Source organism: Pectinophora gossypiella, chromosome 18, assembly GCF_024362695.1.
Source record: "Pectinophora gossypiella chromosome 18, ilPecGoss1.1, whole genome shotgun sequence".
In the NCBI taxonomy this organism is placed as follows: domain Eukaryota; kingdom Metazoa; phylum Arthropoda; class Insecta; order Lepidoptera; family Gelechiidae; genus Pectinophora; species Pectinophora gossypiella.
Genome location: NC_065421.1, coordinates 8,852,575 through 8,878,346, shown reverse-complemented (window position 1 = coordinate 8,878,346; position 25,772 = coordinate 8,852,575). Strand labels below are relative to the sequence as shown.

General features: G+C 37.7%; 1 protein-coding gene and 1 long non-coding RNA gene across 3 annotated transcripts in view; one reads left to right on the top strand and one right to left on the bottom strand.

Moving 5' to 3' along the window:
• Nucleotides 1–25,772, bottom strand: part of LOC126375132 (protein pellino) — a 71,868-nt gene that overhangs the window by 10,013 nt on the left and 36,083 nt on the right. The window lies entirely within an intron of this gene.
• The window catches only part of LOC126375147 (uncharacterized), a 63,845-nt gene continuing 38,112 nt past the window's right edge, over nt 40–25,772 (top strand). The window contains exon 1 of the long non-coding RNA XR_007567539.1: nt 40–76. This is a non-coding gene — a long non-coding RNA (uncharacterized LOC126375147). The remainder of the gene's footprint in view (nt 77–25,772) is intronic.

Below are 25,772 nucleotides of genomic sequence, written 5' to 3'. Positions count from 1 at the left end.
CAATATAGATGGCGCTCTTCGGATTTAACGTGATAATGGCCCCGATTCCTGCAGACACCGCCTAATTTTATTTTAAGTTATATCCGTCATTTTCATATCCGTCGAAAAGGAAAGGGACGGATGATTCACAGCTCTTAATTTTAGAAAGAATGAGTAAATGAATGAATAACCCGGGCGAATCAAAAGGTACGTCCCTGGTATTCAATCCGTTTGACGTGCTGTCTACTTAACTGTGTCGGGTCATTGACGGATGTAAAATTTTTAGACGGTTGGTTTAGATTTGTGCTTAAAATTGACGTGTGTTCCATAAATTTTATGCTTGTCGATTACCCGTCCCTTTCCTTTTCGGCGGATAAGAAAATGACAGATATAACTTAAAATAAAATTAGAAGGTATTTATAGGAATTAGCACCAATTACTTATTTTCACATTGCTCGCGGTAAACAATCATCTCCCTAGCATTATCCCGTTGTTCACAGGATCCGCTTACCTAACTTGAAAATTTGACAGGTCCGGTTTCTTACAGAAGCGACTGCCTGTCTGACCATTCAACCCGCAAAGGGAAAACCAGCCCAATACAGGTTAGATCACATACAGTCATGAGCAATATAATGTACCCATTTTAGGACTCTGTCGCATTAACGTATTTGACATTTAGTGAGACTTACAGTTCAATTTGTCAAAAAAGTTAATGTGACATGGTACCAAACTGTATACATATTAATGCTCGTGACCGTACCTCCGAAAGGTCGCGGTAAATAATAATTATACAAAAATATAATGTAATGGCAGAGGCATATCACTAGATAGTATAAAAACAAAGTCGCTTTTTCTGTCCCTATATCCCTATGTACGCTTAAATCTTTAAAACTACGCAATGGATTTTGACGCGGTTTTTTTAATAGATAGAGTGATTCAAGAGGAAGGTTTATATGTATAATAACATCAATTAAATAGTGGAGAAATCATGTTATTTTTGAGGTTTTTAATATGATGTCGTAAATAATTTCATTTTTTTCCTCAGCATTGCACCCGAGCGAAGCCGGGGCGGGTCGCTAGTATAAAATAATTGTTGCTCGATATTTGGATCAGACACGTATAGAATTACGTTGAATAATAATATGTCTGTTATCCATGAAATTAGAAGGTTTAACGAAGACAAAAGTGTACAGCACCATCTACAGTTTTTTTGAGGAACGTAGCATTGAAAGTCCTCATTAATTTCAATCCAGGTAAAAAATAAGACTACAAATGTTAGAATCTTTATCGACAACAATTCGTTCACGTGGACGTGAGTTTATCTATGCAGGTATTTGAATTACCTATGTCGATCAAAGAACAATAATCGATAATATTTTGAGGATCGATATCAGTGACATAACCAGCCTTGGTTTAACTATTGGATTTCCCTAACCTTCGCAAGTGAATTGACAATTATATCTAACAAGAATAATGTTTTACGTTTATTGCGACAGGCTTTTTTATATTTATACAAATTGGGAATTCCGTGTCTTACGATAACAAGATAAGGCGGTTTGGCGAAAACAACTGCGTTTTGTGGACTCTACATAACACTACATATTTAGCATCGCGCCTGTACACCCGAAGGGGTAGGCAGAAGTATCTAGTACTTTAATTCCACTTAAGTACCTCCCCACTTTTATTGACCTCTCACACTATGTGCGGTTGGCTGGAAGAGATCTCTTTTAGAGATAAGTCCACCTTTTTTACCTATTTTTTTTTGTCATTATTTATGTACTAATGTGTGTACACATTAGAGAATAAATAAAGAGTTATAATGATAAGTATAATTTATCTATGAGACAAATATAAATTGAAACTCATAAAGTTCAGTAAAATTCAGTGGTTTAGAGCCGCAGCCGAGATTCGAACCTATGACATTACAATGTAAGTCACTGTTCTTCGAACAGGGCTATAATATAATGCTAATTTATGTTTTTAACCGACTTCAAAAAAGAAGAATTTTTATTTTTATTTTATTTTTTTTTATAAAGAGACTCAGGTGGGACTTGGATCCGCAGCTCTTGTCAAGCCGGGACGAGCGTGTTAAACATTACACCACCGGGTCCTCTTCCTGTCCACGCGAATCATCATTAAGCCGACGCGTTCACCTAAGCACGGATAAGTGCTATTAAAAACAAAAATCAGTTATGCCAAGTTTTATACGGGATAGTAACCGAAGACAGCCTGAAATCGGAATCGTGGTAACAATATCGGCCGTGACAAGCTGGTTTTTTTTAATCTTTATTTAATTTGGAAGTTTCTGTCCTACAGCAACTCCATAAATCTTACTTTTTACATTGCTTATCTTCTTCTTATCGTGTGGGTTGTGAGGTGGAATACCAGCCTCATCAACCCTGGCGTCAGGGTTATGATTGAGCCACCAAAGGCCCCTGACATCAGTAAATAGTAACCGGGACCAACGGCTTAACGTGCCTCGGATCATCTTACTTTCGGACAATCAGGTGATCAGCCTGTAATGTCCTAACTAAGCTAGGGATCACGTGATTTTTATGATATGTCCTCGCCGGGATTCGAACCCGGGGTCCCCGAATCGTGGGTCCAACGCTCAACCACTGGACCACAGACACTGCTTATAATATTTATAGTGGTCATATCATAGGCAAGTCTTGCGGTGTCCGAATTCGGTATCGACAAAAGCCAAGTGTAATATTACAGCCTTCAGTTGGGTTATTATTTTACGGATCTTTTCTATCTACAAGCTGTTAGCTAGCAACCTTGGAAGTGTGATTGACTTCTTATCTACATATCGCGAGTTCAATTCCCGCTTGTGCCAAGAAGTTTATCGAATGGTTAATATCGGTTAGTCTCGTTTTGATGGCATGTCATATACATACATTGACTCAATATCCGGAATGCATTTTCGTGCGCAACTTTTCAGCGTATGATTTCAGTTTATAAATTAACAAAGTATTCGACTTTATGGCTTTGAATTCATGTTGGGATCATAGATAATTCTTCTTCTAACGTGTGGGTTGTGAGGTGGAGTATCAACCTCATCAACCCTGGTGTCAGGGTTACTATTGAGCCGCCAAAGGCCCCTGACATGACCGCCCGTAACGACTACTTACTTACATCAGTAAGTAGTAACCGGGACCAACGGCTTAACGTGCCTTCCGAAGCACTGATCATCTTATTTATGGACAATCAGGTGAATAGATAATTGATACCCCGAGGTTTCCAGGATTTGGCAGGCTCGCCCCTATTACATTGGACTTAAACGTAACTGGGTGTATATGTTATACACCTCTGCCTACCCCTTCAGGAATATAGGCGTGATGCTATTTTATGTTATTAACAAAGCATTCCCATCCAGAAATTCCAACTTGCACAAGTTATCCTTAGTACAACCGATCTGTTATTCCTTCCATCATTAGCATATTTGTGCCTTCTATCTTTAACAAATATAATGGCGCTACTTCAATTCGCTAATAAATGATAAATGGTAAAAAAAGTAGGTGGTAGGGATAACTGTGAGAAAAAGCAGAAAGAGATCACTCGGAAGAGAGTGGGATAGAAAAGCAGAGAAACCTTTGCCTAGCAGTGGGACACTTTAGGAAAGGAAAGAAAAAAATGGTGATGAAGTGAACTTGGTGGTGAAATGAAGTCGGTGGTGAAGTGAAGATAGTTGCTGCTGCATGCTTATGATTGACAACAGCAGCAGCGCAATCGTCTGGTGTGAAGGCTGAGTTACATCACCGTTCCGCTTGCGCCCGCGTCGCTCTAATTATCAATGACAGGGACGGAGGCTCTCCGCGAGAGACTTAATTGGAATCTTCTGGAACTACTCTTGTAGATAGGTTGGTTTAGTAGCTATACGTAGGCACACCTCGTTTTACTCAGACACTACACATTGACGTTATCGTACACGCGTGTCTGTGTGTGTGTGACGTCTGACGCCATACGATTCAAGTCTAAACAATGTCCGAGGGAGGGTGAGGTAAACCTAGTTCAGGCGCTGGTGGGGAGCGGAGAGTTGCCGTTCTATACGTAGTATTATTCGGAATGACGTAGGACTAATGAATCGGTCAACTTTTAGACGCTTTGCAACGTTATAGCAGCTCCCTATTCGATCGTTCATTTGAACAAGACACGTATTCCTGACAAAATATCCAGGATAATAAGCACGGTGTAGCTAGAAGATAATCGTCAATCGACAACTCCTTCGTAAATTAGGCATCGGCGTCAACTATATTCGTTCCAAAACAGTCTTCTTTTTAGTTACCTACATGTCTCGAACTTAAAAACACATGTCCCCTGCGTGAAAATTAATTAGTCTGCACTAACACGGCTCTCATGCATGATTGATTATTCTGGAGAAACCTTAACGACTGGACATCAAAGTGTTCGCAAACCGGTACTCGATACAACGGGGAACCCGATTCTGCTAATTGCTGCAAGTGGGTCACCGCCATACTGTTGTTTCAGTTTGAGATAAATAACATGTGAACGTGACAATACATTTTCCCCGATTTACAATGGTGTACCTAATATTTCACTGCGAAGAATTTACCTACTTCTTGTCGCTTCTTGATCGTGTTTTTACACCGTGTGTGTTTGTAGATTTCTGCGTTACCGACTGAAAATGTTACCAGACTAATGAATAATATTCAATTGAATACATCTCTGCCATTACGAAGGCGGCCACAGACTGCAAATCTGGCACCGGACTTGCACCAATAATGAGTTATTAATTTATCTTAAGCGCAAAACTAACACAATTGGCTCGAAAATCATAGACGGCGATACGGCTCACCACCTATGATTTCGTTGATCTAACTGCAAGCTCGGTGAAGCGTTGGTACATAGTTCATCTTGCGATGTATGTACCTCTGATTACCCCAAAGGATATAGTCGCTTATGTTGTTTGTCTATAAAATTAAATGGTCAACATTATTGCCATATTTGAAAAACTAGTAATTCAAAGAATATGAAAAACTGATCTATCTCAACATTCTCATATTTTTAATAGTTATCAATAAACAAACCTAACTAGGCCGCAATCTTGTTACAGTTTCAGCGGAACATCTTGTGGAAATCCCGTTCGTGTTGGCCTCGCAAGGTTATGTTCAAGATCGGACGAGATCCGCTATTTGTATTCAGGCACGCGCAACTCGCAATAATCTCTTAATTCGCAATTACGCGAAACGCATTAATTGTTTGATGTTCTCTGTGAAATTGACAGTTATTCTTAAGCTTTTTAATTGATAGCTGCTTAAAATATTTTAAATTTTAAATGAGGCGTTTATAAGACCTTTCGAGGAATACTGGGGGGTCTCAGTATCCTATATTCAGCCATTAGATGAGATGAGGGACTGAAAAATAATTTCGTCCGCTAGCGATAAGCATAAGAAAACTACGTGTCCATGCCCAATCTAAAACTACTTAATAAAGCATTTATAACCATTATAATATAAATCAAGACGTTAATTTCCGTCGACTAATCATTTCACTGCATCGGCTAACCGCTCGCTTGTTATATGAAAACAAAGAGGCTCGGCTAGTAACTGGTTATTAAGGAAACTATGAAATAAAGGAAAAGGAACGGCGTTGCTGAAGGCATTAAACTTGATGAATGGAGGTCGCAACATCATACAAACATCACAGCATAGGCCAGAAGCACCCGCGCGAGACCGAGCGTACCAACTTTTGATTAAACTTGAATTTATTACTAGCGGCTCGAGTTTGTTGGAAAGTTTGGAATGTCAACGCAGCATCTTGGATACCAAGATACCTATACCCAACGTGTAGTATAGATTATACTGCGTAGAGATGACTAGCGATCACTTCGGCATTTATCGTAACTGGCAGAGTCTACAAGACGTTCACAATACTCAAGGTATTATAGACCACAGTTAAGCACATAATACACACATAAGCGTCAGCGTAGTGTTTATTTGTTCTCGCCTCGTTACATCCTGTGACAGAATACGGGGCGCACATGCACTTGTTGAGATCCTTGTACAACGCTGATAGTTTTTTAACGTTTTTAATAACCAGTTAATTTCAATCTTTTCAAATAGGTACTTATTGATCGAAGTTGGTTTAGAATTCAAAGTATTGATTAAAGATTGTATGTACTTCACGGTACAATTCATGTCATATGGCAGGTTATATGTTGCGGTTTGCTAATATCGGCGTGATCCTTAGCCCCTGGATAAAGAATGCAGATTAGCGTGTCGCCGGCCGCATTGCTGTTGTTGGGCAATGACGCAGCGTCGTTTGCGTCACGCCGCGCCGCCGTCGCTGCATACATTACTGCTCCTGCATTATGCACTTGTGAAATTACCGTCTATCACGACCCCTTATAAGACTCGGTCGAAGAAATTGCCCGTTTGTATTGGGATGTTAAGAATTCAACATGAAGGGCACGAAGCTCCAAGGGTTACGTTTCTTTAAAGTATGGATGTCTGATAGAATGAAAATAGATTGGAAATTTGTAAAGATTTGCACGTCTACCGTCCTATGCGATCGCTACTATTATACGACTTCATCATCTCCCTAGCATTATCCCGTTTTTTACAGGGTCCGCTTACCTAACCTGAAGATTTCAGGTCCAGTTCAGAAGCGACTCTCTGCCTGACCTTCCAACCCGCGAAGGGAAAACCAGCCCAATACAGGTTAGGTCATACACCTCTGAAAATGCATTTCTCGGGAATGTGGGTTTCCTCACGATGTTTTCCTTCACCGCAATCTACATTCAAGAAGATATTAAACGAGATTTATAACCGCAAGCAGTACTTGTAAATTCTAGTCATTTTTCCGTTCTAAATTGTTGCTTTGGATAATACCCAATTACGTTTAAAGACACCTACAAAGTCAAGTGCTTTATTATCAGTAATCATTGAAGCATAACAAAGGAAGACATTAGAGTACGTTTAAACCTTTTAATCGTTAGGATTTCCCGCCATTGGAGTACACGTACAATCTAACATGACTTCATGGGGATTATCTATATCTAGGAGTCGCTTGCAAAATGTTTGCTGCCAGCCAACAACACGAGTAGTTTTAATGAGATTCCAAATTATCGACAAACAACGTTCAGCAAAACAAAACTCATTCGAGACTTGAAGGTCAATTCTGGGGTAGGTAAGAAAATAGTGCGAAGTTAGGAATGACAGACATTATATTGCAAAAGTTTTACAGGGTCCGCTTACCTAACCTGAAAATTTGACAGGACCAGTTTTTTACAGAAGCGACCGGGAAGGAATAACCAGCCCAATACAGGTTAGGTCACATACCTCCGAAAATGTATTTCTCGGGAATGTGGGTTTCCTCAAGATGTTTACCTTCACCGCTGAGCAAGTGATAATCATTTATGATCCAAACATGAATTTGAAAACAAATACGACGATTATTGGTTTACGCCTGTGCTGGATTCAAACCTGCGACCTCAAAGTAAGAGGCAAGCGTTCCAACTGGGCTACCACGGCTCTTGATTGAAGGTTAAGATCATTAGAGTATTTTTCGTCGCCAAGTCAGTGGTGGCTGTCGGGTATTAGGTAACAATAATGTTTTATTTTACTGTGACCGCAGAATCGGTGCAACGCGCGTGACGGTGGGATTACCACACGGCATCCGGTCCATCCCGTTACTTTTACGCAGCTATTACGATATTTCCTTTCCCGTGAATCTTATCTCAAATCATCAAGATAGAACGACCTCCGTGGTCCAGTGGTTGAGCGTTGGGCTCAGATCCGGAGGTCCCGCGTTCGATTCCCGGTGGGGACATATCACAAAAAAAATACTTTGTGGTCCCTAGCTTGGTTAGGACATTACAGGCTGATCACCTGATTATCCGAAAGTAAGATGATCCGTGCTTCGGAAAGCACGTTAAACCATTGGTCCCGGTTACTACTTACTGATGTAAGTAAGTAGTCGTTCATGACTTATGAATCATGAGTCATGTCAGGGGCCTTTGGCGGCTCAATAGTAACCCTGGCACCAGGGTTGATGAGGTTGATACTCCACCTCACAACCCACACGATAGAAGAAGGATCAAGATAGACCATAATGACAGGCGAATTTAAAATAAAATGTACTCAAGAACAAAAGGCTTTTGATACTAAAATGTGGTTTAAATTATGAAAATATACATTTCGCTTTTCTCCCTAGATATTCAACCCTTTTACATTTGATCTTTTGCTCCTTGTATATTCTTCAAATGTAACCAAAAACCTGGCTTTTAGAGAACTCAGGATAATGAGAACGCTCTTGGGTCCCTTTAACCTCAACAGATTTTAATTACTACGGCAATTCAAAACAAATTATTATAATGAAAGGAAAATGAATATCACAAAAGTATAAGTTGATATTATAATAAACATTTTTGACCTAAAAATGACATAACTCGCATAACAGGATAGAAAAGTTAACAAACGAAGTACCTATATAATAGGGTTGCCAGTATAATATGGTACGCAAAAACAACATTTTGTCTTAATGAGACGACTATTCAGTCGAAAGGAAACTCGCCTAGAAATATTAGTTTATAGTTTAATGCATTTTCCGATATATATCTTTTTTTTATTCAAATAATAATGCGTATTGCCAGTCTTTGAGGAAAACGCCAAAAATAATCGAGGAAATAGCGTTACGACGACATTTTTTCATATAAGTCACAGTCTGTAGGTATCACTTGGTTTAAGGGTAGCAACACGTTAATCTACTTGATTCCATGGTAAACTAATCGATTGGTAGGAAGTCTAAGTTCGGAGGAAATTCCCATCGGTGTTACGTAACAAGGCGCCGGTGTCGAACATTTAGTAAATTTGCTCCCGAACACAAAACATTTGATGGAAATTACCAAATCTATCAGCTTTGCAAATATTTAATGTTTAAGTAAGACAAGGAAAATATATAATGTTTTGTTTTATAATTATTGTTACGTAATATTTACTTTGTTAAATATTTAATTTTTATGTACGGTACGCGAGTGATGTAGGTACTTGACATAAAATGGACATTCCCACTTGGTGATTCTCACTTTATCAAGTGGGAATCACTTTTTAAGTTTCATTAAAGTACTTTTGTCACTAGCCCTTGCTTGCGACTTCGCTTGCCATATCAATTTTATTCTTAAAGCGGATTCCTTGTCAAAACCAATAAACGGACTTTTCTATAGGTAAGTAAGTACCTTTTATCCAGAACAGCGCCGTACGTCGTGGTTTTAACAAGATTTCGTAGGAGGGGAACAAAAATGTACAATATCAGATTACGGAAAAGGCAGGTGTAAGCAATAGGGCGGCGCCGAACCGCGACTGATGCGGTCTGCGGTGCCAGCCTCCGGTCGTCAATTTCCCAACCCACTGGCTTGATACGACCACTCTTGCATTCAGGAACCAGGAAATGACGATAAACTGAGAAGGAATTGTAAAGTGGGTTGTGTTTCTGCAGGGTTCGCCTGTCATTGTTTCTAAAATAAAGTAATATGTCTCAATGCATTGGCCATCGCTTTTCCATTGGGTTTTCGCTTACCAACGAATAGATACAATTATCTGTTCGTTGGTAAGGGTCTTCGCTTCACCCGAACCACCTTCGTGGTCGATTTAGGTCTCTTTTTTATATTCAATTCCAGAAAAGAGTATTTTCGTAAAATATATTGTGAAAAAGTGCTAATAGAGTTTACGCAGAAATACGTAGCCATTAGAACATTTAGCATCAGATACGAACCAAAACGTATGAAATCCTTCACGCACGAATACTTTGAATCAGACAAGAAACCAAAGTACCAAGTACTTCGACCTTAATGCTCTTAACTAAACTAAAGAGAAGTATTTTTATTCCTTATCATTTATCAGACCATCTCGTCTGGCTCACGCTCCGAGAATCTAAAACGATTTATGTTCGCTATCTGGAGATATTACAGTAAATATGCTAAAGGGAATATTGGGATCGTTTATACACGTGTAGTCTCCCAAGAGCTCTCTAGAGAAAATTATATTACTAAGGATTCCCATCAAAATCCTGTTAATATATTCGGAGTGTTTCGCATGTGCCATTTTTTCCTTATATCGAGTCTCATATCAGATTCCCTGAACCAATTACGTATCTACAATTTATGTATCTATTCTCTCGGGAACTATTACAACAAAGCTATGAAGAGCAACAATGCTTCCATCTGTAATGAGGTAACCAATCACAAACAATACAAATAATGTAAATATTTACATGTATAACTGTCTGTCCATTAGACACGCTACACGTTCCGCTCATCAATGTTCAATGTATAAGAATAATAATTATCACATTGTTATTTGAAATAAGAATTGTTCAAAGATTATATCTTTTGGCGGCGGGGGTTATGTAGACTTCTGAGAAAGGGTGCAATACAATACTTTGAATATTTTGTACCACTAAGATACTTCTGTGGTCGGCTCCGCAGTCATCTACCTGCCGAACAATATGCGTTCAGCTGCTCTTACCCGGAACTCCGACAAAAACCAGCCACAAAACAAATACTGTTTACTGCCAACGAAAAATTCACAAACTTTCGATACGGTAAACGGTTTTTTACGAATTTCACTGTTTTAGACCAGAATTAATTGGTTTGAAAGGTCGTCTGGCCTAAGATTTTGGAAGTCACAGTCGAGCAATAAATTAATGAAGCTAGTTACACCCGCGCTTACGTCCTTTTCAATTTAAAGTGCGTGAAGTGAGTGTGTGTTACCTATCGTGATGGTGAACAATAAAGTGTGAGATTACACTGGAATGAGCCGAGTAGTAAAGCGATATGAAACTGCCACGTTACCGATTTCATTATAACATTCCGCACATTTTAAATGGGATTAAAATTCATTTTGTTACTACATGTAAACAATATAATACAATACAATTTAATGGTGAAAGCTAAGCCTGATGTGTATTGCAAGTTCAATAGGTCAATTAATGTTCCATGCAACTTCTGCCTTGATGACCGTATTTTAGAAGTACGGTGTTTAATACGCCCGGGCCAGCGTGTAATTATACTTTCTGTAAGATACAAATAGGCACCAAAAGAGACTGATCTTTTAACGATTTGTAGTTTTGCCTATCCTAAATAAAGATAGGCGTCACTTAATGAACGGCCTCCGTGGTCCAGTGGTTTGAGCGTTGGGCTCACGATCCGGAGTTCTGAGGTTCAAATCCCGGTGGGGAAACATCACGAAAATCACTATGTGATCCCTAGTTTGTATATAGGACATTGCAGGCTGATCACCTCATTGTCCCAAAGAAAGATGATCCGTGCTTCGTTAAGCCGTTGGTCCCGGTTACTACTTACTGATGTAAGTTAGTAGTCGTTACATGAGCCATGTCAGGGGCCTTTGGCGGCTCAATAGTACCCCTGACACCAGGGTTGATGGTAATCCACGTTACGACCCACACGATAGAAAAAGAATGTACGCATGTAGGTACGGCGTAATTTCATAAATTTCTTTAAGTATGACGATATCGCTAATAGATAATAGGACTCCAACAAATGCAACCTTGATACCGAAGCCGAATGAATACCTTTGGATATATTGAACATGTATAACTACCAACTTTGCTGCTGTAGGCGGCATGTAGGCGACATTAGGAGGCTAGACACCGGAATATCAGCCGAATCTATTCAATGCGCATAATTAAGCAGACAATGAACTTTGCATGTTCACTTATAATGATCATACAAAAGCATTAAAGACTGATTGCGAAGTATCGTGAAGAAACGTGACGCCAAAATTCTCTTGTAAGATAAATTCGTAATGAAAAGTTCGTTCACCAATAGGTAGTGAAATATATTATTGCTTTTCGTAAGACATCACACCGACACGTGTCCCGCCATTTTCGTTTTCCGTTACGGGACACTCCCGTGTCAATATAACACCGCTGCGACGCATTTAGGGTATTTCCCAGCCAGCCATCTTAGACCTGTAACTTCGGGGGACAATTTATATATATGATAAAAACACGTGTCGGGGAAATTGTTGGTCCAAGAGCAGATTGTCAATACGCTTCCGCCGGGGGGTTTGGGGGACATTTCAACATCCCCCGGTTACGAATGCCGGGGGAGAAATGAAAGGTCACCCGGACGCCGTGGCGGGCACGGAATGAACTGCCGCGTGATACCCTACTTTTTCCTGTTTAGAATACACATTTTTTTATGTACAAAGCGGTTAATGAATAACAGAGTTTTGAGTAAAAAAAAAAATATTAAGCTATTTTACCGTACGGAATGGCGCTGTGAGTCAACTGCTATATAGAATAAACTGCGTAGTTTTGATGGTGTTTGAAACGCGAGGCTATTAGGTAAATACATTAGGATAAACGCCAACTGCATTGTCTTCGACTCTCACGGCAGTATTCATAACCTCGCGTGAGCGCAAATCGATTAGAATCCTTCCCGATTCGATTCAGAGTCAGACCGTGTCTAAATACAACTTTCCATACATTAAAACATATGCGGACTGTGAAATTTTACGTGCGGTCACCTGTTCTTATCGCTTCAAACCACAATCTCAACCGCGGAACGTTGGAAAAATCGCACATTAAACGTAAAATAAGTCAAAATCCAGGTCAAGATTTCAAATAAACTTCAACCAGTATGACTTTAACATTTAAGTTTTATGAGTATAACACTGAGTTTTTCTTTTCTAATGGATTTTGTATCGTTACGGTGGCACCCAGAAACATTTGATGACCCAGCTATAACCGTCTTTTGAGCTTCAAATACTAAGATACCGGTTACTACCAGGACTTATAGAGGCAATAAATCTAGAACTGGACTTCACTGCTCGAAGTAATAGGAAAATGTCCGGACTGAGGTGGTTGACAACAGCCCACACTGATACACCGGTACCGAAATAGGCCATCTTCGTACCACCGACCGCATTGTTTCGCAATTCCTATCTCTGTGGGTTGAATGAGCTGCATAGCTCCGTTTTATTGAATGACTACGCTTCTACGCACCCAGCAGAAGACATTTCGTAACTGAACGATGAATTAGTTTAACAATAAATCTAATTTTGTACCAGTAAAATTTTGCTATTGGTGATAATTTAATATTGTGGTCAGTTCTAGGCTACAAATTGCTGCTATATTTGCTGTTGTTTTAATATAAAATATAATAATAGCTATACATTGAGAAAGGGAAAGTATAGTTAAAAATATATTATAAAAGCTATTATGAAGCCTCTTAAGTTCCGCTGAATTGAATTCTCAGTTCAATTTTCCTCATCGACAGGAATAGGCAGGGAGTATAATACTCTACCACACGTCTCCATTGTCGACTGATTGACATATCTGGGCTGGTATAGCTAGCGCTGCAAAGGATAATATGAACAGAAAAAAATCTTATTGCAAAAGAAAAAGAAATGCTGGAAAAAACTAGGACGGTGATACAAGACAAATACTTGTTGCATTTGTAACAAAGAGGAAAATCAGCGAACGAAATCAATATCACTCATATCAAAACCAATATCACAATCATAATGTTCCCCTCTTGTGTCGAATTGGAATATCCACTCGATTAGATAACGCGCTCGCTCATGTGAATCCAGGAAAGTTTATTTCAATCAGGAGAAAATATAATAATTTTTATTTCTAAGGCAGACAAGCTGTTTTGAAGAGCCATTGATCTAGCGAATAGAGGAGAAACTACTTTAGCATGCATAATGTAAGCAGTCTGGAGATGTTTGCTTCTTTGCTAATATTTCTTCAAGGCCTATATAAATATCTTGTATAGTTGCTATCCCTAGTGTTGCCCAGCCATTTATAGCTGCGCATGTTATACCTATAGGTATACATATCAGTTATATTACAAAATAAATCAGTATATACGCCTATCGGCTGCCGGTTGACGTATCCACAAGGACAATAAGCAGAACTTTATTTCACTATTTCCGGACCACCAAGTGGTTTTATGGCGTACCTAAGATTCATTATATACATCAATGACAGACTAGAATATTAAAGAGAATCATTAAGATGTCTCTTACGTACGCACTCCAGAAAGCTATTAAACACGTAAGCCTATACAAGGAAAAGGAATCACAACTGGATTTAAAGCTGATTAAATAACTGAAGCCTATTTTCCTTCTCTGTCACGGAAATGGGTAAATGTCAAAGGAACACAGAATGGTTGGGATTGACAGTGATGGGCACGCAATCAAACACTACGTAACGGAACCTTTTATATAAACGAAGATGTAAGGTCAGCGTTTATATTTGTAAACACTTTCACGCCTGAGGTTTCTAAAACCCCTTTGAACATTATGAAATGCAACAACTTCATATTTGTTGTTTGACTTACAATTTGGGAAACGTTAGTGGAATTTAGACATTAATCGTTGAATAGAGGAGTAATCTAGGACATTATTAGTAAAATAATATTGAAACTCTGTTTAGTTAACAGAATGAAATTTTTGTACCAAATGAGATGTTGAAAAATATATGAAAAAAGCCGCCTTACAGCACAAATATATCGATGAAAGTAAATCGCCTTTGAGAGTGTGTTCGCAAAATATGATAAATACTTACATATAAGTACAGACAGATTATTGCTATAGTCTGTGAAATGGGGAGTGCAATCACAATAGAACGTTATGGAATGGAATGGAAGGGAATTTATCATTTGAGACAATCATATTACGTTACGCCATCCCCAGATAATTGAGAAGCGAAGGTACATTATTATGAACATATTTGGTATTGAATGATGTCGATTATAAATCTCGTAGGTAAGATTTGTTCATGGTTTAGAAATGGTTGGCACGATTTATTACGGCATTGCGTAAACAATGCCTTGAAAATGTTGGTAAGTAAAATGTAGAGCTGAAAGTACGTCTGAAAATGTTTCTTTATTTTAATACGTATAAACTATAAACAGACATTGTCATGTAGTTTTTCAATTAACTACATAAGATAGTTGTTAATAAATAAAAAGATATACCTAGAGTTACCCACAAAAAAGAAAAAGATCGACGGTCTGGATAATCTCAATATTCAGGCGGGAATTCCCAGAAGTAAACTGTGATCCTGGCTCCTGACATGACTAACGATGCGGTACAGTAATGAAAATAGAACGATGCGTCTTCTAGAGTGCCTTTCCTCTCTCATCTTAACTCGATTGAAGTGAAGAGGTTCAAAAATGTGATTGGTCCTTTGTGTAATCTTAATCATGGTATAAGAAAACCAGGTATGCTCAATCCTATGACAATCCGCCATTGCTAGCCCATTGATGACATAAGTGTTACCAATCAATTGGTATCTCCAACTTTCCAAGGCCGTAAATTTTATTATATGAAAATTAAGTGAATTACTGACTAATGTATTTAATTACTATTATTTGTCACATATATAAAAATCATTAAAACTGTATGTAATTTTTTTACTAAAAGTTCAAAATTTTCTTGCAAAGAAAATTGAAAACATTGGACGTGGGTAATCTATTTTTTACGAAATGGCAACGTAGGGTCGGATGACGTCAGCTGGGCTAACCTTGAAGTGCTAGCTGTCAGTTTTGAGCATACTTGGACTTTTTATACCATGGTCTTAAGTATCTACTCTGCTTTCATCTCGGATATTAGGTAAGTCCATGGTGATACACTGGTTGACTCTCATTCTGCATAATATATTTCTCACTACATAAATGTCAGAGGCCGCAAGTAACTTTCTGACTACGCTTATCCTACTAGTCAATGGCATGCATTTAAAAGATGGGGAAAATTATTAATCGTCATGTTAATCGTTGTCATATAATAACAAACAAGCAACCACGTGTAATTCCCGCTAACATTACAAGTCATCTTAGGATCACCCGGACAAACAAGTCTTTCATCTTCTCTAATACATTACTGCATATTACATTACTGTAACAGCCACATTGCCAGTGGATATCAGGCACCAGCACAATAGGCACTGTTCAATGACATAACGCACTACATATAGGCGTTTAGTTGTATTATATGGAATGCCTACGTGAGTGGCAAGGCGTAAAATCCAATAAACTACTCCGAGGTGGGACGTTTAGGATCAGCGCACACCGAGGGCAGCGAACAGAAGCAGCATTATTTAGTGCAAATCTGTATGTCAAACAATTTACTGACTCCAAAAACATTAGTCATACATACATAACAATGTAATTTTGCGATATTCTGTGGCTTCGTTAAATTCCTTTTATTTGAAATTCGGTCACAGGAGTAGAGCTTGGGTATTTCCACTGAGCAATGTTCTCCCGTCAAACTTTCAGGAGACCAGGAAAGAAACAACTTTAAGTAACCGTACTAATTGCTTTTACTTTTTCTTAAAAGAAAACATGGCGAGTACTTCAAGTCATTAAATATTTAATATTCTGTGTAATGTGCTTTATTGATAAATAAATAAGAGAATAAATCCATGAAGGGAGAACTAGAAGTAGATATTTTCAAAAGATAAGATAATTCGGAAAAGGAATAGAGAATCTTGATTTACCTAAAGTGACACGTTCACTTGTTTATTTGGAAACAACAAGTAACATATATAACATGGAAGCAACATATAATATGATCGGAGAGTAACAGGATTTGTTTTTGGACGTGTGTTATTGTAGGCAATAAGTAGCTATTATGTAGATCCAGACAGGGTGTGTAACCACATGCCGCGGGTGAAAACAATTAAGCATAAATTATTTACGTTAACAAACATATTATTCTTTGTAATGTAAGGGCGAAATGATATGTTTCAAGTCGAATGTCATTTTAACATTCAAAAACAACACAATAAATATTTCATAATTATATTATATTATGGTTGATGAGGTTAGTAATCCGCCTCAAAACCCACACGATAGAAGAAGAAGATTATATTATGAAGGTTAGAAAAATATCTACATGACAAGACTAAACTACTTAAGTAGCATAAACGCTAGGGCGATAATGTGAATTGAAAATTGCAAGCGTTCTAATAAAAGAAAAGTAGAGCAGTGAAATTATATTAAGGCTGGGTACACGTCTCGATATGAAACAATTCATTAAAACTTTGTATGGCTAAAAAGTTTTTAAGAGGTTTCACTCACTGTTTCACGGGTTCACGGCTACGTACACGTGATATAATTTTTTAACGAAGTCCCGCAAAGTTCAAAGTTGTACAGGTCAACGAAATTAATTATAATAAGAACCTTTACTTGGGCTATGGAGTATATTATTCTATTAAACTGCGCTAATATATACGTAGTTAGTTGGTAGCGAAATTCTTATATAAGTACTTTGGGGACACAAAATAGTACCCTTTCGCCTTTTCACGCCAATAAGACTCTCATAATAATTACAACCCGAATTTTTATAACACACAAAATGTTCAAGTATGTAATATTCTCCCTTGAGTGTGTGAATAATTATCTTCATCATAATTAGTTGCAAGATTGTTGCCAAGAACTTGAAGGTCTTCAGTGGTAATTACGCTTTGGAACCTAATAGGCAAGAGATATCATGTCTGTCAGTGAAAGTGATGCACTGTTCGATTTGACAGCATAACACAACTTGAAAAAACTTACAACGTTTAGTACGATCTGCTCTGAACGGTCTTCCCCGGTGAAATAAACGTGAGTTTATGAGTTTATGTATGTATGTGTATGTATAACACAACTACCATGTCATTCTGTATTCTACATTACTTCTTTTTACCCAGCATTTGTCCCTTCAATATGTCGAAATGCGTCTGTCCTATAGGGGTGTCCTTAACTGCGTAGAAATAGGAAAGGCTTCCACCGCAAAACCTACAACCCTTACTTGTTTTGTTATGCAGTTTCATTGTTAACTAGCCTATCGAAGATCGCAAAGTAATGCCCGAAAGAAGGCCTTAGGAACTCAATCTTATTAGCAGCACCTTTATAGAAATCGTTTTGGTGTACCAGCTAAACAGGCAGACATACATGGCTAACAATAACACCACCATTACGATTGTAGAAAACATTCCCACATCATACGTGAAGGTCCGATGTATGTTGAGGCGAAAGAAATGACTAACAATAATGAGTAAGGTATATGGCCGATTGTTTCTAGTCGTAGCCGTAACTGGCCTGTGTACCTATTTGTTATTTGATAATATTGACACCATAATGTGGTAAACAAAAGCAGAGTCCACGCGATAAAGCATGCTTTATTCTAAGATACTTAGCTCAGTAAATAATCGAATGCAAAAGATAAATTATTAGAAATATTTAATATAATAGATGTACCTTTCCATTTATGGACAAAGATCATGAACACATTAAAAACACAGAAGATATCTTCTATTTAAAGATTTACGAAAAAATAAGACAAGCAGCTGAGCCCGTATTTGTCCGTAAACAAGATGGCGATGACAATCACAATGGCGTCGGACATTCGGAGAAAAAAGAAAAAAGGGTACGGTCCATCGCCAAGACGTAGACGAGCCAATTTGGAGGGACCCGGCAAATTGCGCCGTTCGTTCGCTACCCAACAGGCCATTTTTGAATCGAGAAAGTGCTACTATTGTATTCAAACTACCTACAGTAGAGGCGTGCGTCGGAGAGATGTTCGGATTATCAATAGAACTGGGTAATAGGTAAGATTTTTGTTCGTTTTTGTTTTATTACATGGGTTTTAAACATAGCGGAGGCGGCGCGGAGCGGAGGCGGGTGTGGATGGTTTTGACGCTGTCTGGCGCAAAAAAAACCGCATCCCTGCTGAACAGAATGCGGGTCAGTAGCAATGGGATCCTGGCTGCAATCGCTAATAGGTGTGACAGCCCTCTGATATTGGACCTCATAAAGCGTGTCAAATCCCCTCTAGTTATAAGGTACTAACATAAGTTAAGTGAATTGTACTAACAAATAAATGGATCTGTGTTGTTTTTAATAAATAAATTATTATTATTATTATTATAGCTGGCGAGAAGTGTGTGTATATTCTATACACCTCTGCCTACCCCTTCAAGGATATCAGCTTGTTAAATTTGACGCTCAACCAACCTGCACCGGAGCAGTGTGGTGGAGTATACTCCATACCTCCTTCAGTTGATTGAGGTGCAGTCAATATCAATTTCAAAACAAACTTTCGCCATGTTCTTAAAATAATAAAGGTCACTTACATACTTGTTTTGCGACATTATTTCAACGCCTCATAAGCTAAAACTGTGGTAACGCACAATGTTATAAAATGAGTTTACTTTTATATACCTACTTTTACCCCTTAGTGTAGCAGGCACATAATGATCTCTAAAATATCTATTGTTTCAAATCGTTTGTTATCTCATAACATAACGTACACAGCGCTAATCGATAAGGTTCAAAGTATGCCGTTAAATAAAACGCATTATCGTTAGTTATCGATAGTTAACTAATTACAACAAACTACATTAGTTTATCTTTGAGAAGTAGCGAGAAGTGGTTCCGGTTGTGCCTACTGGTTATTATATAAAGAAATATTTACTTATTTATAATTTTTTTATGGTTTCTATGCTGGAGTGAGAGCTCATAAAAATCCTGGCAAGCGATCAGCTGTTCATCATCCCGGGCAAGTCGTAAAAACGTGGATCATTATATGGGCGATGGAGCGATCACTTGTCACCCATCAAAGGACATCTTAGAGATAAAAGAGAGAGAGAGAGATAATTTTTATTTCACTATAAAAGATACAAAACATAATATAAAATTTAGGGGTGAATATCAAAATGTGTCAAGTTTGGTGGCGAACTGTCATATAATTTTTTCGTGAAAAATTGGGGAAATTGGGAAAATTGGGAATTGAAAAATTCCTTTTTCATGTCGGAACCAAGGATCCTTTTGGATCTTTTTCATGTCGGAACCCATTTTTCACGAAAAAATAATATGAAATTTCGCCACCAAATGAAATTTTGAGATTCACCCTTAGCTGCTTAAAAGTAGTTGAGTGCCGCTTAGGACCCCGCATTAAAATTGGCTTCAGATTACTTAAGATTCTGCCCACCATAATATGAATTACGGGCTTGAGTTATGTATGTATTTATTATCCACATTTCAATTGCGATTATAATTATATGCCTTTAAACCTTGTTATATCCTTGTAAATAACAAAGAATAACAATTGTTAAGGTCTTAATAAGTCACGTACACACATGAGTATAATATTCAAGTTTTCTAACATTAAATTAATCCTTTAGTTTTAAGTCAGTTAACAGGATATAACAACACAGATAACTGGCAGGTAATTATTTGTTTGTCTATAAAACTATAGATTATAATAGGTAATTTTGTTTATAAACCATTAGGTATTCCTCGAATAATAAATGAGTAACTCCACAAATAATATCATGTAAAGGAACTCGATACCTGAAGTTACTTTCGTATCACTTGGAAGTAACAGTATCAGCTAATTTGGAGTATTAAATCGAGCCGCAAGGAGGTCAATTGCATCGGTCTAACGGTCTGTTATAATAGGGTTGTATTCGTGCTGAGAATGTGAATATGTTGGTTTGTATTTACAACATTATTTTGTCATCAACCGAGGTTGTCCTGTTTCTCATCATTTGTCAACTTTTAAAGACATGTAATTCTGTCTGTTCACGGTCGGCCCATTATATTCCGCTTGGAAAAGACTTGGCTAGTTGTTTATTTATTTATGTTAATTTCGACCATATCTACCCAAATTCAAGTGCGTGTCTAGCCAAATAAAAGCGAAGAGCCCACCCACTAACGGTCATAAAATAATAATGGTCATCAGATGCTGTAAGACCAGTTCTTAAATCGAGCATCACTTAAGCATGGAGAAAAAGAATTCGATTCTGAATTAGACGTATTAGATCCGCCTAACGAAGTTCTATATAATATAATTTCATATGGAATGTAGATAATATAACCTGTGTATGTATGTATATGTAGAGGATTGTTGGAAAATAACAGAATTGCGTTTCTTCCTGTCGTTTTATATTCAAGGCTGCCACTTTCAAAGTCAAAGAGCACGATTCTGATCTATAGTTTCCGTGGATTTATAAATATTTACGTCGAGGAGTCAGTTACAAAAAATATATAAATATTTATAAAGACAAAAACGTAGATACTCAGCAGACCTGGACTGAATTAATTATAGTGCAAACTATAGTAAAGTAAAGAACGGCAAAATCATGATTATTTTAGTTAATGAAAACTGCAAATTTCAGATTCGATTTGATAGTCATCTATAACAAAAGCCTAAAAGGCTATTCATAAATTGATCGGAATCGTTTATTAATTGACTTCTGAATATGCAACCACGTTATGAAATCCGATGATAGCAAATAGATATTAGCAAAATATTCTTCACTCATCGTCAACAAACATCGTGTCAAGTGAAATTATTTGCAAGCAGAGACTTCCCGTGAAGTTTAAAGTGATGATGCATTTGGAATTTGAAGCGCGAAGGAAGTTGCCAATTTTGTGCCCACCCCGCATTGCTAATCAGAAATGCTATCGAGTCATAATCGAGCGTGTCCAGTGATTGATAATAAAAAAATCTTTTCGGTACTTATATGTAGTAAATTCAAGCCAGACGAGTCTTAAAGTTGTAGTGATTGTTGTGGTGTGGCCACACTAACGTAGTTAGTTTTGGAATAAATGAGAAATATAAAACACCACCTTGCGCTCAAAGACTCTCATAGCGGACGTGAGCAAAAAGGCTTCAAAGCTAAAGTGGGAGTGGCCACTCCCCGCGGTCATGTTTGCCGAATGCAACATAGGTGGGCAAAATTTGTCACGGAGTAGACACCTCTTGGACGCAGAGGCAGACCCAGGAAGCGATGGAGAGACGACCTGGACGCGTTTCAGTCGGATTGGAGAAAGATCGCTCAGGACAGGCAGAAATGGAAGCTCCCCTCTTGAGCTTTTGTCCAACAGTGGGACAATCCAGACTAACTAAGAAAAGAAGAAACAATCACACGCAATAAGTGAGTTAAGCGCTTAGTGTAGAAACCTTATGCTTGTAATCAAAATCTATTAAACAACCCAAAAAAAGTACTTAAACCACAGTCCGTCAAAACGATATAATACTTTTCATATACTCGCCCAAATCACCAAACTAATGTGACTCTTACTTATATATAAAGCATAACGATTATGAGATTGACATTATGTTAGTAAATTGCTTTTTCCATAAACGCTACTAACATACAATACGAATTCCAACAAACGTTTAAAATTCTAAATCATCTTTTGTAACACTATTACTTTATCCGATTGCGTAAGTAACATAATTGAAATAGAGTTGTATAAGTATTGAAGTATAGTAACCATTTACTTTGTACATTGAATTCGCATTTCATAGAGATTCCGTTTGTCATGCTCTGTAACGCTTGAGGCATTGGTCAGTCCTAATAATACTCTATGCTTTTATGTGCCATTGCTGATGATGATAATTCACTTTCGATGCAACAAGGCACAGATTAATAGTTGTTGAATTTATGGCAGTCCCATAAATGTGATAAAATTTATAAAAATATAAAGATTTCGAGGTTAATAAGATCTTTATGCAATGGTCATCATCTCCCTAGCAATATCGCGTTTTTCAGGGGTCCGCTTACCTAACCTGAAGATTTGACAGGTCCGGTTTTTTACAGAAGCGACTGCCTGTCTGACCTTCCAATCCGCGAAGGGAAAATCAGCCCTATACAGGTTAGGTCACATACCTCCGAAAATGCATTTCTTGGGAATGTGGGTTTCCTCACGATGGTTTCTTTCACCGCTTCACCGCATTTATGATCCAAACATGAATTTAAAAACAAATTCGACAATCATTGGTTTAGGCCTGTGCTGGATTCGAACCTGCGACCTCAAAGTGAGACGCAAACGTTCTACCAACTGGGCTGCCACGGCTCTTTATGCAATGGTAAGATATTTTGTTGATATATTTAATAGACGATTCCATAATATTCCGTGATAGAAATATAGCGTTCCATGTTTTTAAAGCAAAGAAGCTTCCAATTTAAGACTAGGTTCGTCTCATGCAGAAAATTATGATAACACGCAGATCTCTGCTGGATTTTAAATAACCAATTTGAAATTCAAACCGAAGTCAATCAATAAGCATCAGATTAACGATCACACGTCTAGACGAGAAATAATAACGGCTCCGCGCCCACTCCCGTGTGTCTAGAGTCCGTGAACCGTCTAGCCATCCCCCTCTCCCTACAAAACAGACCCTGGAGCATTCTCCTTCAACATCGTTTATAAACGTACCAATCCCTTTGTAACCCCCAAACCGAAGGCCTGTAACAGAACACTTCATTAAAAAGATAAAAGGAAAACTTTCCAGTACTTTGTATAATAATCAAAGTTTCAAACTTTGCCGTAAACTGTAGTAACGCGGCGAATTCAATTAAAGGAATTAGGATTTGAGGCTTGCGAAACACCTTTATCTAAAATCGCTCCGGGAAACTTTGACCGAATCCTAAACCGTAACAATTAAACGATAGGACTAAAAGCTATTAATCTCAAGGTTGTTAACGGCCACAGGTTAAAAAGCTTTTTCTCCTTAATCCTCTTGACCCTTTGCTATTAATACAAACGTGGATTTGGAATTAATTAAAAATAAATGAGAACCGTCTAGACTACACAAATCGTTCAATTCGGTAAAACAAGACGTCGGCTTACTTGGGAGAATTTACAAGGCGTCTCGTAAATTCATATTCATAAACTTCCTCGGTGGCGACGAAGTGGGAAAATCTAGCGTCTGACGAATAAATAATTCCCCCAACACTACTTCCTTTCTTTGTGGTAAAAAGCACTTTGGAATCGTAACGTTTTATCCGAGTTTGGAAATAAAACTAGCAATACTTTCACTGGCTATCTGGACGCTCGCCAAACGCACTCTCCTCGATCGAATATTACAGCCAGATTTTCAAATGCACTTCGATATTAACTCACATACATCCCACTATAGTAGCGGACTAAAAAAGGGTAATTGAGTACCATTACATGGCAAAGAAATGTGCTTTAATGAATCCGAAAACCGTGGTTGGATGTTGATAAAAAATTACACTGAAAAAAGACGTAATAAGTTCTCCAGATGAAACTTGTTTTTGTCGCTCTAGATTTGTTGGAACAAAAAGTAAATGTACGAAAGCCAATTAACGACCAAATGCCACGCGCCGCACAAACCTGTGCGAGAAACGGGCACTGAAATTTTGAAGCCGGGGCACTGGTAATACTGGTACTTTTTCAAGTTTTATTACAAGAAACACCTCTTTTCTTGTTCCGTGTACAGTTTAAAATCAGTATAAAACTCAGAGCGGAGCTTATCACTACAATGGCGAGCATGTCATTCGGAGTACTAACTTTTGCCTGATGTGTTCATTACACGAAAAGCAACTAGATGTACCCGCGGAGGTCCATGTTACTCTATAAGCTGAACAAACCAAAACAAACAATAAATATTGTCCTTTTGTCGATATCTCAACAAACTTTTACTTTTTTTATGCTAAACAAGACCACAATTAGATACTACTAACTAGGATAGTAAACAGGTAAACGCAGGTTAGCCTCGGGCCAGTATGTAGACTGGGGAAACACTAGCAGAGGTGGAATCATGCAAATCGAATGTCACGCTATTCCACACGTGAACATAGACGTAATTTAACCTAGAGTGCAAAAAGCGTATGCATATATATAAATGCATACAAAAACTGTGATAGTAAAAACGTTGATAAGCATTCTTGTAAATTTGCTAATATTACCAACTGTACTTATGCAAAATTTTGTAGATATAACAATTATTTTAAAGATGTTTAGTACGAACATCGTACAAATGAATGTAATAAATGGGAAATAAAATTCCCCTTGTCAAACGCTGTTACGTTACGTAGAAGCAAGAACGTACGAAGTACCTACTCAAGTTTCTACCTTGAACCCAAAACTAATAAGTCGGTTATCCTTACTCCACAACGGATCTGTGATTTCATAGTTTCCTACTAAGATTCTGTGCTTGTTGTTATTTGGGTCGTTCTTCTTTTTTATCGACAATAAAAAGACATTTTCTCGATTTATCGGATTTAACATCTTTAAAATTATACCGACAATAAATATTTTAAAACATCATATAAAGATGTGTCTGTAGAGGACTATTTAGTGGTTCTCTTTATCTTGGTAACATACTTTTCTTTGCAGGCGCATTCCAAAAAATATTGTGACAGAGTGGCCCTTTTCATCGGAGACAGCATTTCAATTTACCACTCTGTCACATAATTTTGTAAAAAATGATCAAACTACGTTAATAACTAATTGAGGAACCGATTAGTATTTTGCTTGTATTTTGAGTATAATAAGATAACTATATTTTTGGACAATCAAAACATGAAATAAAATTCTAAAACATAACTTATCAGAAGCAGAACGAAGGACAGATCATTGTCGATAAAAAAGAAGAACGACCCATTTACATTTTATATGTAAAAGCAAAGTTCTCAGCGTTTAACATTACTTACTTAGTTAATAAATCATCACAACGTTCTAAAGAGCTTTCATATGCAAGCTTTTGTTATTCATTAAGTGTGCAATATAAAACGGTTATGCATGCATTTACGACATTTGGTCCTGAAGGATCAAGTAACGTCTCGCGGGCAATAACTTTACTATTCATGGGCAATAGCCGTTACTGTTCTAATCAATTATGAATAAAGAAAGTATTTAGTTACATTTATTTTATGAAACACAAACCAAAATGAAATTTTCTTTTGTGCTTTAGTTGCTACAACTTGTCTTCTGACATTTGATTCTGATTACCCTAATAGGGATTGAGTGTACTTTTAAAAAAGTACTTATTAAGGGT